We start from the raw sequence: 15426 nt of genomic DNA, 5'->3' as shown, positions 1-15426 counted from the left end.
AGCTGCTGTCCCAAGCAAATTTACTACAATTTACTCCTTGCATTCATATTAACTTAGTGATATACATAAAAATCCATATAACCGATTGTACATGTATTCATGGTATATATGTATTTTATGACTACATCCTTAATATAAGTCTAATGTAAACTTTGCCATTTATATTCGGCCATCTCAAAACATAAATACATACATGATATACACTTACTCATATACCAAAAGTATACTTAACCTTAATGAAACAAAACACATTACTTAGTCACTTAAACTAATCACAACCCACATACGACATTGATCACTTAATAAAATAAAAATCATATTTACTTAACCAATACACTTCTAATCATTATTATTTATCACTTTATATAATGTTATCAAAATGGGTTAATTACACATTAATATACCATCATAGCCGAACATAATGTTTTCACCTATGCATCAACATTATTCACATTCCATTTCTTACATTATTTAAAATCATACCATTAGAATTCATGTATAATACCGAACCTTTAGATATTCAAACTTTTACCTTATTCTTTTCAAATCATCTAAACGGTAATACTCACCTTCTAGCATTTAAATACAAAACATTTGTGCAAGTAACTAAGCAAATCCAATTTCGGCTATTACACATATAAATACTACCAAATTAAATTCTTAACTAGTTCAAACTTCTCTCATCAACATTTATTCATCAAAACATAAAGAAAGTAATCAAATCTCTTCACTATCAACCATGGCGAATGCTTCATTCACCACCCAAATCCAAAATTTTAACATGGGCTAAGTAAAGAACTTAGTAACTAACTTAAAATAAGCTAAAATTTCAAAATCTAACATGAATTACTAACCTTGTTTTGAGCTTAAGATGACCGAATGCTATATCCCCCTTTCTTCTTTAACATTTGGCTCCTAAGGAAGAAGATGAAAACCAATATTTTGTTTTTTCTTTTGCTTTTCTATTACTCTTTCTTATTTTACTTAATTTTTTTTATTTCATAAATTAAACCATTATCATATAATATTATTATACAACACATATTTTGCTTACCATCATTGTCATGGGCGGCCACTACTACTAAAGTGGGGTATTAGACATGCAAACCCATTTATTTACACTATCAATTATTTGGCCACTACAAAAATAACCTATCATATTTCAAAATGTCTCATATAAGTCCTATTTAATAAATTTCACATGCAAATGACAAAATTAAAGCATGAAACTTTCACACATACATTTACACATATAATAAACATAGAATATATCGGTTAATTATTTTTGTGACTCGATTTTGTGGTCCCGAAACCACTTTTTGACTAGGGTCAAATTAGGGCTGTCACAGTGCTCTCCTTTCTAAGTCCTATAATGAGGCTTACGAAATCATCGAGACGATCGCCAGTAACAATTATCAATGGCCAACCAATCGAGCCACGTCAGGAAGACGAGTCGCTGGAATACATGAAGTGGATGCTCTCACTCACATATCAGGTATCTTCAATATCCTCAATGCTTAAGAATCTTACCACTAATGGATCTAACAGTTTTGCAGCCCAACCACCTCACCAATTTGAGAGTATAGCCCGTGTTTATTGTGAGGAGGGACATTTGTTCGAAGAATGTCCATCAAATCTTGAATCCGTATATTACATGGGTAACCAGAACCAAAACTGAGGAAGGCAAGGACTGCAATCCAATTTCTATAACCCATCGTGGCGAAACCACCTGAATTTTTCCTAGAGCAACCAAGGGGCTAGAACCAGTAACAACTACACTCAACCTAGACTGACTCAGCCGCCTAGTTTTTCCCAACAAACTCAGAAACCAACTCAGGCCAAATCATCCAATAGGTTAGAGAATTTATTGAAGGCATACATGGAAAAAAATGATGCCACTCTAAGGAATTTGGAGAATTAAATGGTCCATCTGGCTACTGAACTCAGGAATTGACTACAAAGTGTTTTACCTAGTGATACGGGGAATCCGAGGAATCCGAGGAAGGAGCATTGCAAAGCGTTGACATTGAGGAGCGGAAAGACAGTAGAGCCCAACACTATCGAAGCTAAAAAGGAGCCAGCTGATGCTCAAGACTCAGAGGAAGTTCAACCGAGTGTTGAAATTCCAGTTTCACAAGAACCAAAATTTGTAAAACCCGACAAGGTAATTCTAGAACCAGCTAATTCTGATCAACTAACAAATCTGTTAGATGCAGAATTGCAGTAGAAAACGAATCAACCAATTCCAGTAAAGAAACCACCACCACCCTACCCTCAAAGACTTCAGAAGCAGAAGCAAGAAATTCAATTCAAGAAATTTCTAGACGTACTCGAGCAACTTCACATCAACATCCCGTTGGTTGAAGCACTTGAACAAATTTTGTTATCCTAGACTTTGAAGCAGACAAAGAAGTACTGATTATCCTAGGAAGACCATTCATAGCAACCGGAAGACCCTTATTGATGTACATAAGGGCGAGCTTACGATGCGTGTTCAGGATGATCAGGTAACATTTAATTTTTTTAACTATATGCGATTTCCTAACACAATTGATGATTGTTCTGGAGTATCCGACTTAGAGGATTCATTAGTGGAAAAGGAGCTCAACTATGTTGAGGTTCCGTTGGAAAAAATTTTGACATCAGATCCTCCAAATGATGAAAAGGAGGATGAATACTTAGCTTTGTTAGAATCTAATCAAAGGGGATTTAATCCGTAATCCCGTTTTGAATCTTTGGAGTTAGAGAAGAGGAAGTATGCCCAACCAAAAGCGTCAATCGAGGAACCACCTAAATTAGAACTCAAGGTATTACCTTCACATTTAAAATTCATTTATTTAGGTAACGTTTCTACTTTGTCTGTGATTGTTTCAGCAGAATTAACTACTGAGCAAGAAGAGAAACTCATCTTGGTGTTGAAACAATTCAAGAAGGCTATCAGATGGACCATAGCTGATATTCATGGTATTAGTCCATCTGTATGCATGCACAAGATTATCTTGGAAGATGGAGAAAAAGGGACAATTGATGGACAACGAAGACTGAACCCCATTATGAAGGACATGGTGGAAAAGGAGATTATCAAGTGGTTAGATGCGGGTATCATTTATCCCATCTAAGACAGTTCGTGGGTAAGTTCGGTCTAGTGCGTGCCAAAAAAGGGAGGTATCACAGTCGTAGAGAACGAAAATAACGAGTTGATACCAACTAGAATAGTTACGGGATGGAGGATTTGCATTGATTACCGGAAACTGAACAAGGCGACTAGGAAAGATCACTTTCCTTTGCCATTCTTGGATCAGATGTTGGATAGACTCGTGGAGAGAGACTATTACTGTTTTCTCAATGGATACTCGGGGTATTGATATGTGATATTCGTGATAGGTTTTAAATATTTATAATGAATCGTTCTTGAAACTAACTATTATCACAATGAAGGCAAGTGTACCTATTGAACAGTAGTATAGCTTTAGCAAGACTAGATTATCGAACCCAAAGGAACTAAAAGTACTAGTATTAACTTTCTTTGTATTATCTAGCCAAAGAATAATGGGGTTTGTTTTAACTAACTAATTAACTAAACTAAGAATTCACAGAAAATAGAATTGGGGGATTACTTTTGGAAAAATGATTGAATTAAGACAATACCTAAGGAAAAATCCACCTAGACTTCACTTGTTATTTGACTCTGAATCAGACGATTTATTCTTTTGACTTGATCCATAGAAATCCCTAAGTTATATTATTATCCCTCTCGAGACTAACAATGTCTAAACTTAGGTTGAATAATTGAAATCTCTTTCTAATTAACTCCCTAGGGTTGCATTAACTCAATCTATGGATCCCCTTATTAGGTTTCACCCTAATCAGGCAAAATCTTGTCACCCTATCTCTAGGCGCGCAATCAACTCCGCTTAATTATGACAAAAGTACTCTTAGACAGGGTTTATTCCTCCTCTGACTAAGAGCTTAACTTGGATCAATATCCTGGAATATCAAAACAAGAATTAAGAACACATAATTAAGAACAAGTCAAATATTTAACATACAATTAAGATAATAATAACAAGATCTGTCTTAGGTTTCATTCCCCTTAGGTATTTAAGGGTTTTAGTTCATAACTAAAAAGTTAAACATCTTAAAAGAATAATGAATACAAAACATAATGAAAAACCCAAAACTCCTGAAGGGAAATTGAGGGGAGATCTTCAGTCTTGATGATGAATCTGGCTTCTGAGATGGATCAATCGACTTTCCTTGAATAGTTCACTGCTTCCTCCTCTGTGACCTCCTTTTTCCTCCTCCTTTAGAGTGTATTTATAGGCTTTGGAATGCCTAAGAGCCCTCAAAATTGGCCTTTTCAGAATTAGACTAATCTTGGGCTCGGCAAGGACACGCCCGTGTGACATGCCCATGTGACACGCCCGTGTGCGATTACTTCAGGCCGTGGTCAAGCCCATTAAATAGGCACGGGCATGTGGTCTACCCGTGTGAATTGTGTTTCGATTCTGCCAAATTGACACGGCCGTGTGGTCTGCCCGTGTGAGGAAGTCTAGACTGTGTTGATTTCGTACGTTGGCCCATTTTCTCTGTTTTTGGCCCATTTCTCGTTCCTTTCACTCTCTTATGCTCACCTAAGTATAAAACATGAAATTAAGGCATTAGGAGCATCGAATTCACCAATTTTATGGAAAAATTATCCATAAAATGTGCTAAGCATGAGATCGAAATATGTATAAATTACTCTTTATCAAATACCCCCACACTTAAGCATTTGCTTGTCCTCAAGCAAAATCCTCAACTCATAATCAAAATAAATTCTTCTCAACTTATAATTCCTATCAATGATGTCTCAAAATAATCTATAGGTAATCATACATTGAAAGTTCAACTGAAAGAACATCAAAGTTTCAAACATTCCAAGTTGAGCATTTCATCATGAAAACATAGGTGTCTCCCCTCGTCTAAGTAATTACCTTTGATTCAAAATATCACAGAGTTTCACATCCTCACTAAAGATTCACTCAAATCACTCTAGGTGTTTAAGGATAATAAATGAAGCACTCAACAGTCAATAATGAAAAGTCATTACCATAGGATTGGATGAAAATCAAATCTCCACAACTATATATTGAAATGAACATCAATCAAAAGGTCTTTAAAGGGTTGTAACGTGGCTTTGGTTAGAGGGTGTTGTCACAAGCTGAAAGAAAGGGTTAGAATCGAGATTGAATTGAAAAATTTCCTAACTAGAAAAATGACTAGTCATCAATTGTGTACAACAGAGCTTTTTCTCAGAATATGGAATTTAACTTCTTTAGCTCAGAAGATCACTACTGCTAATATGTGTACATGTATTTTTTTTAAGAACAAGTCAAATTACAAAATAGAATAAAACATAGCTAAGCAACTATTCCAACTCAAATCTCGACAAAAATAGGGATCAAATTAGGGAATTTCAACAATAATGAGTTATGGGTTAATATTAGGGGTAAATCAATGAATGGTTTGTTAGGCTCAAAGGGGGTTCACTAGGGTTTAATTGTGAAGGTAGGCTTTTATAGAGTGAGTGGGTTAAACCTAAGTGCCTTTGTCATTTTGACATATCAAATCAAATGGTGTGGTCTTGACATGCATAATCAAGCAAGTTCTAGAATAACAATTCAATATTGACGCACTTATAATGAAAGTGAGCATGAAAGAAATAATAGATGCTCTAAAGGCTCAAGATCTCACAAAAATTATGGCTTTTTGATGTTTAAACTTGTGAATTCCAACTCAAGATAATACCTAAACTTGGGAAAACAACCTAAAAGTTTTTAATTCTTCAAAAATCAACTTATCATGCTTGATTCCCTAATGTCTTAAAGCTTAAACAATCAATGCATAAATCCCTATGTTTTAATTTAAGATATATCAATAAAAATCATAAATCAATCAAAATTTATCCTAAACATGATATGAGAGCTTTTCAAGAGAATAAGGCAATCATTTAGGGATTTTTTGATAGTGAAATGAATACCCCCCACACTTAAGATGTATATTGCCCTATGTACAAAGATAGATAGATAGAGTTATAATCATAAGATAGGGAGAGAAGTGAAACTTCCTGAATGATGAATGAATTCCTTGAACTGGAGTTTTGGAGAATAATTGGCATGAGAGTGGAGGAGGATACTTCGGTGGTGGTAAAGGTTCATTAGTCCATAAGTCCTTTCCTGGTGGAGTTTTTAGTTCCTATGCGAGGATGACCTTTGGTGCTCTTTCTGACTGTGATAAACTCAAGAACTCTTTAAGAGGTATACTGAAGCATAATTACTCGTAATGAAATAGATGAAGAATAAAAATTGCAAAAACTCAGGATAAAATAGTATTAAAAAGACTTAAAAAAATAATTTTGAAATATAGAGATAAAAAGAAAATAAAATAAATAATAGGTGTTTATAGAGAAATTGGGGCACATGGCCATGGGGCACACCCGTGTGCTCTAAGCTCAGCCTGTGCATTTCATAATTTTTGAAATTAGGCGCATTGGTGTACACGGCAGTGTCAATCTCTGTTCGCTTCTCCCACGCCCGTGTATGCAGTTACACGCCCGTGTTAAATTGGCAGTTTCTTCCACGGTTATGTTGCACGGTCGTGGCTACGTATTATATCCCGTGTTGGGGAAGAAATTTTTGCCCTGTTTTCTCACGGCCGTATCGCACAGCCGTGTTGCATCCCGTGGTATGTGCACAGCCTATGGCACGCCTGTGTGCCTGGCTGTGTGGTTCTGAAAAGCCTGTGTTCAATGATTTGGTTATCATGTTAGATTTTAAAAACTAAAATTTAAAGAAACTAATATTGTTAGTGCTCGGGTTACCTCCCGAGAAGTGCTTATTTAAAGTTTAAGCTAGACTTTATCGTGTAAGTATACTTAAGGAGATTCGTGGAGCCTTAGCTCCTCCTTGTCATCTTTAAATTTCTCGTCGTTGTAAGGTTTGAGGTGATGTCCATTTACTTTGAAAGTACCTTGCGATGGATGGCTTATTTCTACAGTGCCGTATGGGAAAACTATTTTGACTATGAATAGACCTGACCATCGTGATTTAAGCTTCCCAGGGAACAATTTGAGTCTCGAGTTATATAATAGTACAATATCTCCAACTTCAAATTGTTTATTTTGTTTTAACCAAGCATCATGGCGTTGTTTCGTTGCTTCCTTGTATAGTCTTGAATTTTCATATGTATAGGTTCGCCATTCGTCTAACTCGTTTAACTGCATCAACCTATTTTCACCTGCAAGTTTGGGATCAAAGTTTAGAAATTTTATAGCCCAGAATGCTTTGTGTTCTAACTCAAATGGTATATGACAACTTTTTCTATAAACAAGTTTGTATGGTGATGTTCCTATGGGGGTTTTAAAAGCAGTTCTATAAACCCATAATGCGTCATCTACTTTCATTGCCCAATCTTTCCTATTTAATCCTACCGTTTTTTCTAGGATACGTTTAAGTTCTTGATTTTCCACTTCGACTTGGCCACTAGTCTGAGGGTGGTAAGGGGTAGCTGTTCGGTGGTAAACTTCATATTTCTTGAGGGTCTTTTCAAATTGGGTGTTACAGAAATGAGTCCCCCTATCGCTGATGATTAATCTAGGTGTTCCAAATCAAGGGAAAAGTTTTTTAAGGAAACATACCACTACTCTAGCATCATTTGTAGGCAGAGCTTGGGCTTCAACCCATTTAGACATATAATCGACAACCACTATGATGTATTTATTTCCAAATGAACTAGGGAATGGGCCCATGAAATCAATACCCCAAACATCAAATATTTCACATGAGAGCATATATGTCTGAGGCATTTCATCACAGTTAGAGATATAAACCTGTCTTTTGGCATTTGTCACAAGAAATAACATACCTGTTGGCATCATTGAATAAGGTGGGCCAATAAAAACTTGATTCAAGTATTTTACGTGCGGTCTTATTTCCACCGTAATGTCCTCCAACTGGTCTTGAGTGGCAATGTTCCAAAATTTTTAATGCTTCTGTTCTTGTAACGCATTGTCGAATGACTTGATCTGCATATATACGGAAAAGAAAAGGATCTTCCCAAAAGTAGTTTTTTACAACAGTAAAGAATCGTTTCTTTTGCTGATGTGTCAGCCCTTTTGGGATAACGTTAGCGGTTAAAAAATTCACGATGTCTGCAAACCAAGGTACCTTCGAGTCAGAAATAGCAAAAAATTGTTCTTTAGGGAACAAATCATTTATTTCCACTTCATCTAGCTCTTTAGTACTTGAATTTTCTAGCCTGGATAAATGATCAGTTGCGAGATTTTTGGCTCCTTTCTTATCTTAAATTTCCAAGTCGAATTCTTACAATAACAAAATCTATCGAATGAGTCGAGGTTTTGCATCAGTCTTAGTTAACAGGTAGCGAAGGGCAAAATGGTCAGTATAAATGACAACTTTAGATAATATTAGATATGGCCTAAATTTATCGAATGTAAAAACCACAGCTAACAATTCTTTCTCCGTGGTGGTGTAGTTCTCCTGTGCGGCTGTCAAAGTTTTGCTAGCATAATAAATTGGTTGAAAGTGATTGTCCCTTCGCTGTCCCAAAACTGCACCTACTGCAAAGTCACTCGCATCACACATTAGTTCAAGAGGTAAATTCCAATCAGGTGCTATTATAATTGGAGCATTAATCAATTTATCCTTTAGAGTATTCAATGCTTCTAAACATTCCTGATCAAAATTAAAGAGCATATCTTTTTCTAGTAATTTGGTCAAAGGCTTAGCTATTTTAGAAAAATCTTTAATAAATCTTCTATAAAGCCTAGCATGTCCTAAAAAACTTCTAATATCCTTAACCGAACTAGGAGGAGGTAATTTTTCAATGATTTCGACTTTAGATTTATCAAACTCAATCCCTTTACTAGAAATTTTATGTTCTAGCACAATACCTTCTTGAACCATAAAGTGACATTTTTCCCAGTTAAGTACAAGGTTCGTTTCCTCACATCTTATTAGAACTCGTTTTAAATTTTTAAGGCAGAGATAGAAAGAGTTACTGAATACCGAGAAATCATCCATAAATACCTCCATGATACCTTCTACGAGTTCGTCAAAGATGTCTATCATGCAGCGCTGGAACGTAGCAGGAGCATTACATAATCCAAAGGGCATTCTCCGATAAGCAAATATACCATCTAAGAAGCAGTAGTACATGTGCCCTTATAGTCTTTCCAACATTTGGTCAATGAATGGCAATGGGAAGTGATCTTTTCTCATGGCATCATTTAGCTTCCTATAGTTAATGCAAACTCTCCAACCTATGATTGTCCTAGTTGGAATTAGTTCATTCTTCTCATTGGCTACCACAGTCATGCCTCCTTTCTTAGGAACAACCTACATTAGACTTACCCAAGAACTGTCAGAAATAGGATAAATAATTCCAGCATATAGAAGTTTAATTACCTCGGCTTTAACAACTTCCTTCATGTTGGGGTTCAGTCATCTTTGAGCTTGCACACACGGTTTATATTCATCTTCCATTAAAATTTTGTGGGTGAAAAAAAAAGGGCTGATCCTTTTAATGTCAGAAATTTTCCAAGCTATGGCCTTTTTATGTTCTTTTAATGCTTGGATTAATTCCTTTTTCTCCTTGGGTTGCAAATTAGACGCAATGATAACTGGTACTGTAGAATTATTTCCAAGGAATGCGTATTCCAAGTGATCTGGTAATTGTTTGAGTTCCAGTTTGGGAGGTTCTTCAATAGAGGGTTTTTGCTTAAAATCATCGTTCCCTTTAATGTCCTCATATTCTACTTGTCTTTGGGAGGATTCATTGAAGTTCAGTTTAGCTTTTATTTTACCTGTCTCAGAATCATCATCATCTATCTCCTCTCCTTGGGCATGGCATAGTTCCAATGTGTCCTTATGTATGATTTCCTGAAAAGAATCTTGAGCAATATGATCAATAGAGTCAATAAAATAGCATGAGTCATCTTGTTCCCTAGAAAATCTCATGGCATCATAAATTTTAAAAAAGATTTCTTCATCACCTACTCTAAGTACCATTTTACCATCATCCACATCAATAACAGCCCTAGTGGTGGCTAAAAATGGGCGCATTAAGATTAAAGGCACCTCAACATCTTCATCCATATCAAGCACAACAAAGTCAACAGAGAATATAAATTTATCTACTTTTAAAAGTATGTCCTCTATAATACCCGTAGGATATTTAACAGATCTATCAGCTAGTTGAATACTCATCCTAGTGGGTTTAGGTTCCCCAAGACCAAGTTGTTTAAACATTTTATATGGCATCAAACTAATGCTAGCACCTAAATCAGCTAGTGCCTTATCAATGTTAAAACTACCAATTAAGCAGAGTATAGTAAAACTTGCTAGATCTTTTAGTTTGGTTGGTAGTTTTTTTTGGAGTATAGCCGAGCATTCCTCGTTAAGTTCTACTGTAGATAAGTCTTCAAACTTCCTTTTGTTTGTTAGGAGCTCCTTTAAAAATTTTGCGTATTGCAATATAGCTTCAACAAAAGGTAAGTTAATATGTAGGTGTTTAAAAAGCTCAAGGAATTTACCAAAGTGTGCATCCATGCGATTTTTCTTCAACTTTTCTGGGTATAGAATTGGTGGTTTATATTCCTTCGGCATTGGATTGTCATGGCTTTCGGGTTTTACCTCCTCTTCTTTGCTTCTGTCAGCTTCTTGTTGTGGCTTCTTTTCTGATTCAGCTAACACTTTCCCACTCCTCAGTGTAACTGCTTTCACATGTGCTTTTGGATTGGGTTCGGTGTTACTAGGTAGATTTCCTGGTGCTCTTTCTGAAATCATCTTAGCCGGCTGTCCAATTTGAGTTTCCAGCCCTTGGATCGATGCTTGTTGATTTTTAAGTGTTGTCTAGGTATTCTGAAAACGAGTTTCTGACACCGATATAAACTTTGAGAGCATCTCTTCAAGGTTCGGCTTTTTTTCCTGTTGGTAGGGTGGTTGTTGGTAGCCTGAAGGTGGTCTTTGATTTCCTTGGCCTCCCCATGAAAAATTTGGGTGATTCCTCCAACCTGCATTGTAAGTATTGCTATAAAGATTGTTTTGAGATCGAGAATTGTTACCCATGTAATTTAACTGCTCGTTCACCTCCACTTGCTTTGCACTGCATTACTGGGTGAACTTGTGAAGAACTAAGAAAACCATCAATTTTTTAATTCAAGAGTTCTACCTGATTAGAGAGTATGGTGACCGAATCGACATTATAAACACCGGCTGTTTCTGTTGGCTTTGTCCTCATGACTTGCCACTGATAGTTATTCAGTGACATCTCCTCTATAAACTCATAAACATCTTTAGGTGTTTTATTATTGATAGTTCCTCCAGCGGCTGCATCAATCATCTACCGAGTCTAAGGATTCAGGCCATTATGGAACGTTTGAACCTGTAGCCAGAGTGGTAACCCGTGGTGAGGGCACCTTCTCAAAAGGTCCTTGTATCTCTCCCATGCATCGTAGAGTGTTTCTAAATCCATCTGCACAAAAGAAGAGATGTCATTATGTAATTTAGCCATTTTAGCCGATAGAAAGTATTTTAATAGAAACTTTTTGGTCATTTGTTCCCAAGTAGTAATTGATCCTCGTGGTAACGAGTTCAACCACTATTTAGCTTTGTTCCTCAATGAAAAGGGAAACAATCGAAGACGTATGACATCATCAGAAAAGCCATTGATTATAAATGTATCGTAGAATTCCAGGAAATTTGCCAAATGAGCATTTGGATCCTTATCCTGCAAACCATCAAACTGAACAAAATGTTGTCTCATTTGAATTGTGTTAGGTTTCAGTTCAAAATTATTTGCGGCAATAGCAGGTTTGACTATACTTGACTCAGTTCCTATTAAATTAGGTTTAGCATAACCATACATAGTGTGCAGGGTAGGATTTTGATTAACAGCAATCGCAGGAGGTAGCGAATTTTCTTGATTTTCAGCCATCTCCTCGGTTGTGGTTGAAGTATTGTCCTCTTGCTCGTTCTCTGTGTATCTTAAGTTTCGCCTTATTTCTTTTTGGTTTCTGTGAACTGTGTGATCGATCTCACTGTCAAAAAGTAATGGTACTGACGGGTTTCTTCTAGTCATAAACTATAAAAACCTGCCAGAAAAAGGGAAAAAGAAAAATTATTAATAAAAATTAGAATAAAATTTAAATTACAGTAAAAGTAAATGGCTAAAGTAATAAAAATCGAGTGTTCCTAACATCTTAGTTCCCCGACAACGGCACAAAAAACTTGATACTTGATATTCGTGATAGATTTTAAATATTTATAATGAATCGTTCTTAAAACTAACTATTATCACGATAAAGGCAAGTGTACCTATCGAACAGTAGTATACCTTTAGCAAGACCGGATTATCGAACCCAAAGGAACTAAAAGTACTAGTATTAACTTTCTTTTTATTATCTAGCCAAAGAATAATAGGGTTTATTTTAACTAACTAATTAACTAAACAAAAAATAGAATTGGGAGATTACTTTTGGAAAAACGATTGAATTAAGACAATACCTAAGGAAAAATCCACCTAGACTTCACTTGTTATTTGACTCTGAATCGGACGATTTATTCTTTTGACTTGATCCGTAGAAATCCCTAAGTTATATTATTATCCCTCTCGAGACTAACAACGTCTAACCTTAGGTTGAATAATTGAAATCTCTTTCTAATTAACTCCCTAGGGTTGCATTAACTCGATCTATGGATCCCCTTATTAGGTTTCACCCTAATCCAATAAAATTTTGTCACCCTATCTCTAGGCGCGCAATCAACTCCGCTTAATTATGACAAAAGTACTCTTAGACAGGGTCTATTCCTCCTCTGACTAAGAGCTTAACTTGGATCAATATCCTGGAATATTAAAACAAGAATTAAGAACACATAATTAAGAACAAGTCAAATATTTATCAAACAATTCAAATAATAATAACAAGATCTGTCATAGGTTTCATTCCCTTTAGGTATTCAGATAATAATAAACATCTCAGAAGAATAATGAATACAAAACATAAAGAAAAACCCAAAACTCCTGAAGGGAAATTGAGGGGAGATCTTCAGTCTTGATGATGAATCCGGTTTCTGAGATGGATCAATCGGCTTTCCTTGAGCAGTTCCCTACTTCTCTTCTGTGGCCTCCTTTTTCCTCCTCCTCTAGGTTGTATCTATAGGCTTTGGAATGCCTAAGAGCCCTCAAAATTGGCCTTTTCTGAATTGGACTAAACTTGGGCTCGGTAGGGACATGCTCGTATGACACGTCTGTGTGCTATTACTTCAGGCCGTGGTCGAGCTTGTTAAATAGGCACGGGCGTGTGGTCTACCCGTGTGAGTTGTGCTTCGATTCTGCCAAACTAACACGGTCGTGTGGTCTGCCCGTGTGAGGAAGTCCAGGCCATGTTGATTTCGTATGTTGGCCCATTTTCTCTATTTTTGGCCTATTTCTTGTTCCTTTCACTCTCCTATGCTCACCTAAGTATAAAACATGAAATTAAGGCATTAGGAGCATCGAATTCACCAATTTTAAGGAAAATTTATCCATAAAATGTGCTAAGCATGGGATAAAAATATGTATAAATTACGATTTATTAGGTATAATCAGATTACAGTAGCACCAGAAGATCAGCATAAGACAAAGTTCACCTGCCCATACGGTGCATTTGCATTTAGACGCATGCCATTTGGTTTATGTAATGCACCTGCTACATTTCAAAGATGTATGATGTCTATTTTTACTAACATGGTTGAGAAGTACTTGGAAGTTCTTATGGATGACTTTTCAGTATTTGGTGATACTTATGATGATTGTTTAGCCAATCTAGCTAAGGTACTAAGGCGATGTGAAGAAACGAACCTAGTACTTAACTGGGAAAAGTGTCATTTCATGGTACGAGAAGGAATTGTTCTAGGGCATCAGATAACGAGACATGGAATCGAGGTAGATAAAGAAAAGGTAGATGTTATCGAGAAACTCCCACCTCCAACATCTGTAAAGGGTGTTAGGAGCTTTTTGGGCCACGCCAGGTTCTATCGAAGATTTATGAAGGACTTCTCCAAAATTGCTAAACCCTTATGCAAATTATTGGAGAAGGACATGACGTTCAAGTTAAATGATGAATGCTTAAAGGCTTTCAAAGATTTGAAGAGTCGATTAGTTACGACACCCATAATCGTCACACTAGACTGGGATTTGCTGTTTGAATTAATGTGTGATGCAAGTGACTTCGCAATAGGGGCTGTCATGGGCCAGTGAAGGAACAAAGTTTTTCATCCCATCTATTATGCAAGTTGGGCTCTTACAGGAGCTCAATTGAACTATATGGTAATGGAAAAAGAGCTACTTGCGATTGTATTTGCTTTTGACAAGTTTTGATCTTATCTTGTAGGTACGAAAGTAACTGTTTATACGGACCACTCGGCAATTAAGTACTTACTTGCCAAGAAAGATGCTAAGCCGAGACTGATCCGGTGGGTGCTTCTACTTCAAGAGTTTGATTTAGAAATTCAAGATCGGAAGGGAGTAGAAAACCAAGTAGCAAATCACTTGTCTAGATTGGAGCCGCAAGAAGGGAATTCACCTAGTATACCAATTCAGGAAACATTTCCAGATGAACACATACTGAAGGTAAGTCATGTCTATAGTACCCTTTGGTTTGCTGATATTGCTAACTATTTAGCTTGTGCTTTGATGCCAATCGATAAGACGTATCAACAAAGGAGAAAGTTCTTTCATGATGTGAAGTACTATTTCTGGGAAGAACCATATTTGTTTAAAAAGTGTGCAGATTAGATGATCAGGAGATGCATGGCAGAAGATGAAGTACAAAAGATTTTATACCATTGTCACTCAGCTTCGAGTGGAGGACATTTTGTAGGTACTCGTACGACGGCCAAAGTATTGCAAGCCAGATTCTTTTGGCCAACACTATTCAAGGATGCATATACGTACGTAAAGAGTTGTGACCAATGTCAAAGGGTCGGAAATGTCACCAACAGAAATGAGATGCCTCGAACAAACATCATTGAGGTAGAATTATTTGATGTATGGGGTATTAACTTTCTTGGTCCTTTCCCTCCATCTTTTGGTCACAAGTATATATTGGTAGCAGTAGACTATGTGTCCAAGTGGGTTGAGGCTGAAGCTTATCCGACAAACGATGCTAGGGTTGTAATTAAGTTCTTGTAGAAAAATGTGTTCACAAGGTTTGGAACCCCAAGAGCTATCATTAGTGATGAAGGGTCCCACTTTGTGAACAAGTGGTTAAAATGGTTATTAGACAAGCACGGAGTGAAACACAAGGTTGCAACAGCTTACCATCAGCAGACGAATGGGCAAGCTGAACTAGCAAATAAGGAAATCAAGGGCATACTTGAGAAA

The 15426-nt window shown here is 36.5% G+C and overlaps 1 non-coding gene across 1 annotated transcript; it reads left to right on the top strand.

The window, feature by feature from the left end:
• The first annotated feature begins 11461 nt into the window (after nucleotides 1-11461).
• On the top strand, nucleotides 11462-11567 carry LOC128295032 (small nucleolar RNA R71). The gene has a single exon (XR_008285339.1). It is a non-coding gene; the product is annotated as a small nucleolar RNA R71 (small nucleolar RNA).
• The last annotated feature ends 3859 nt before the right edge of the window (nucleotides 11568-15426 follow it).

The sequence above is a fragment of the Gossypium arboreum genome, chromosome 6 (genome assembly GCF_025698485.1).
Source record: "Gossypium arboreum isolate Shixiya-1 chromosome 6, ASM2569848v2, whole genome shotgun sequence".
Taxonomy (NCBI): Eukaryota; Viridiplantae; Streptophyta; class Magnoliopsida; order Malvales; family Malvaceae; genus Gossypium; species Gossypium arboreum.
The sequence above is the reverse complement of the archived record's forward strand: the minus strand, read 5'-3'. Positions and strand labels throughout refer to the sequence as shown.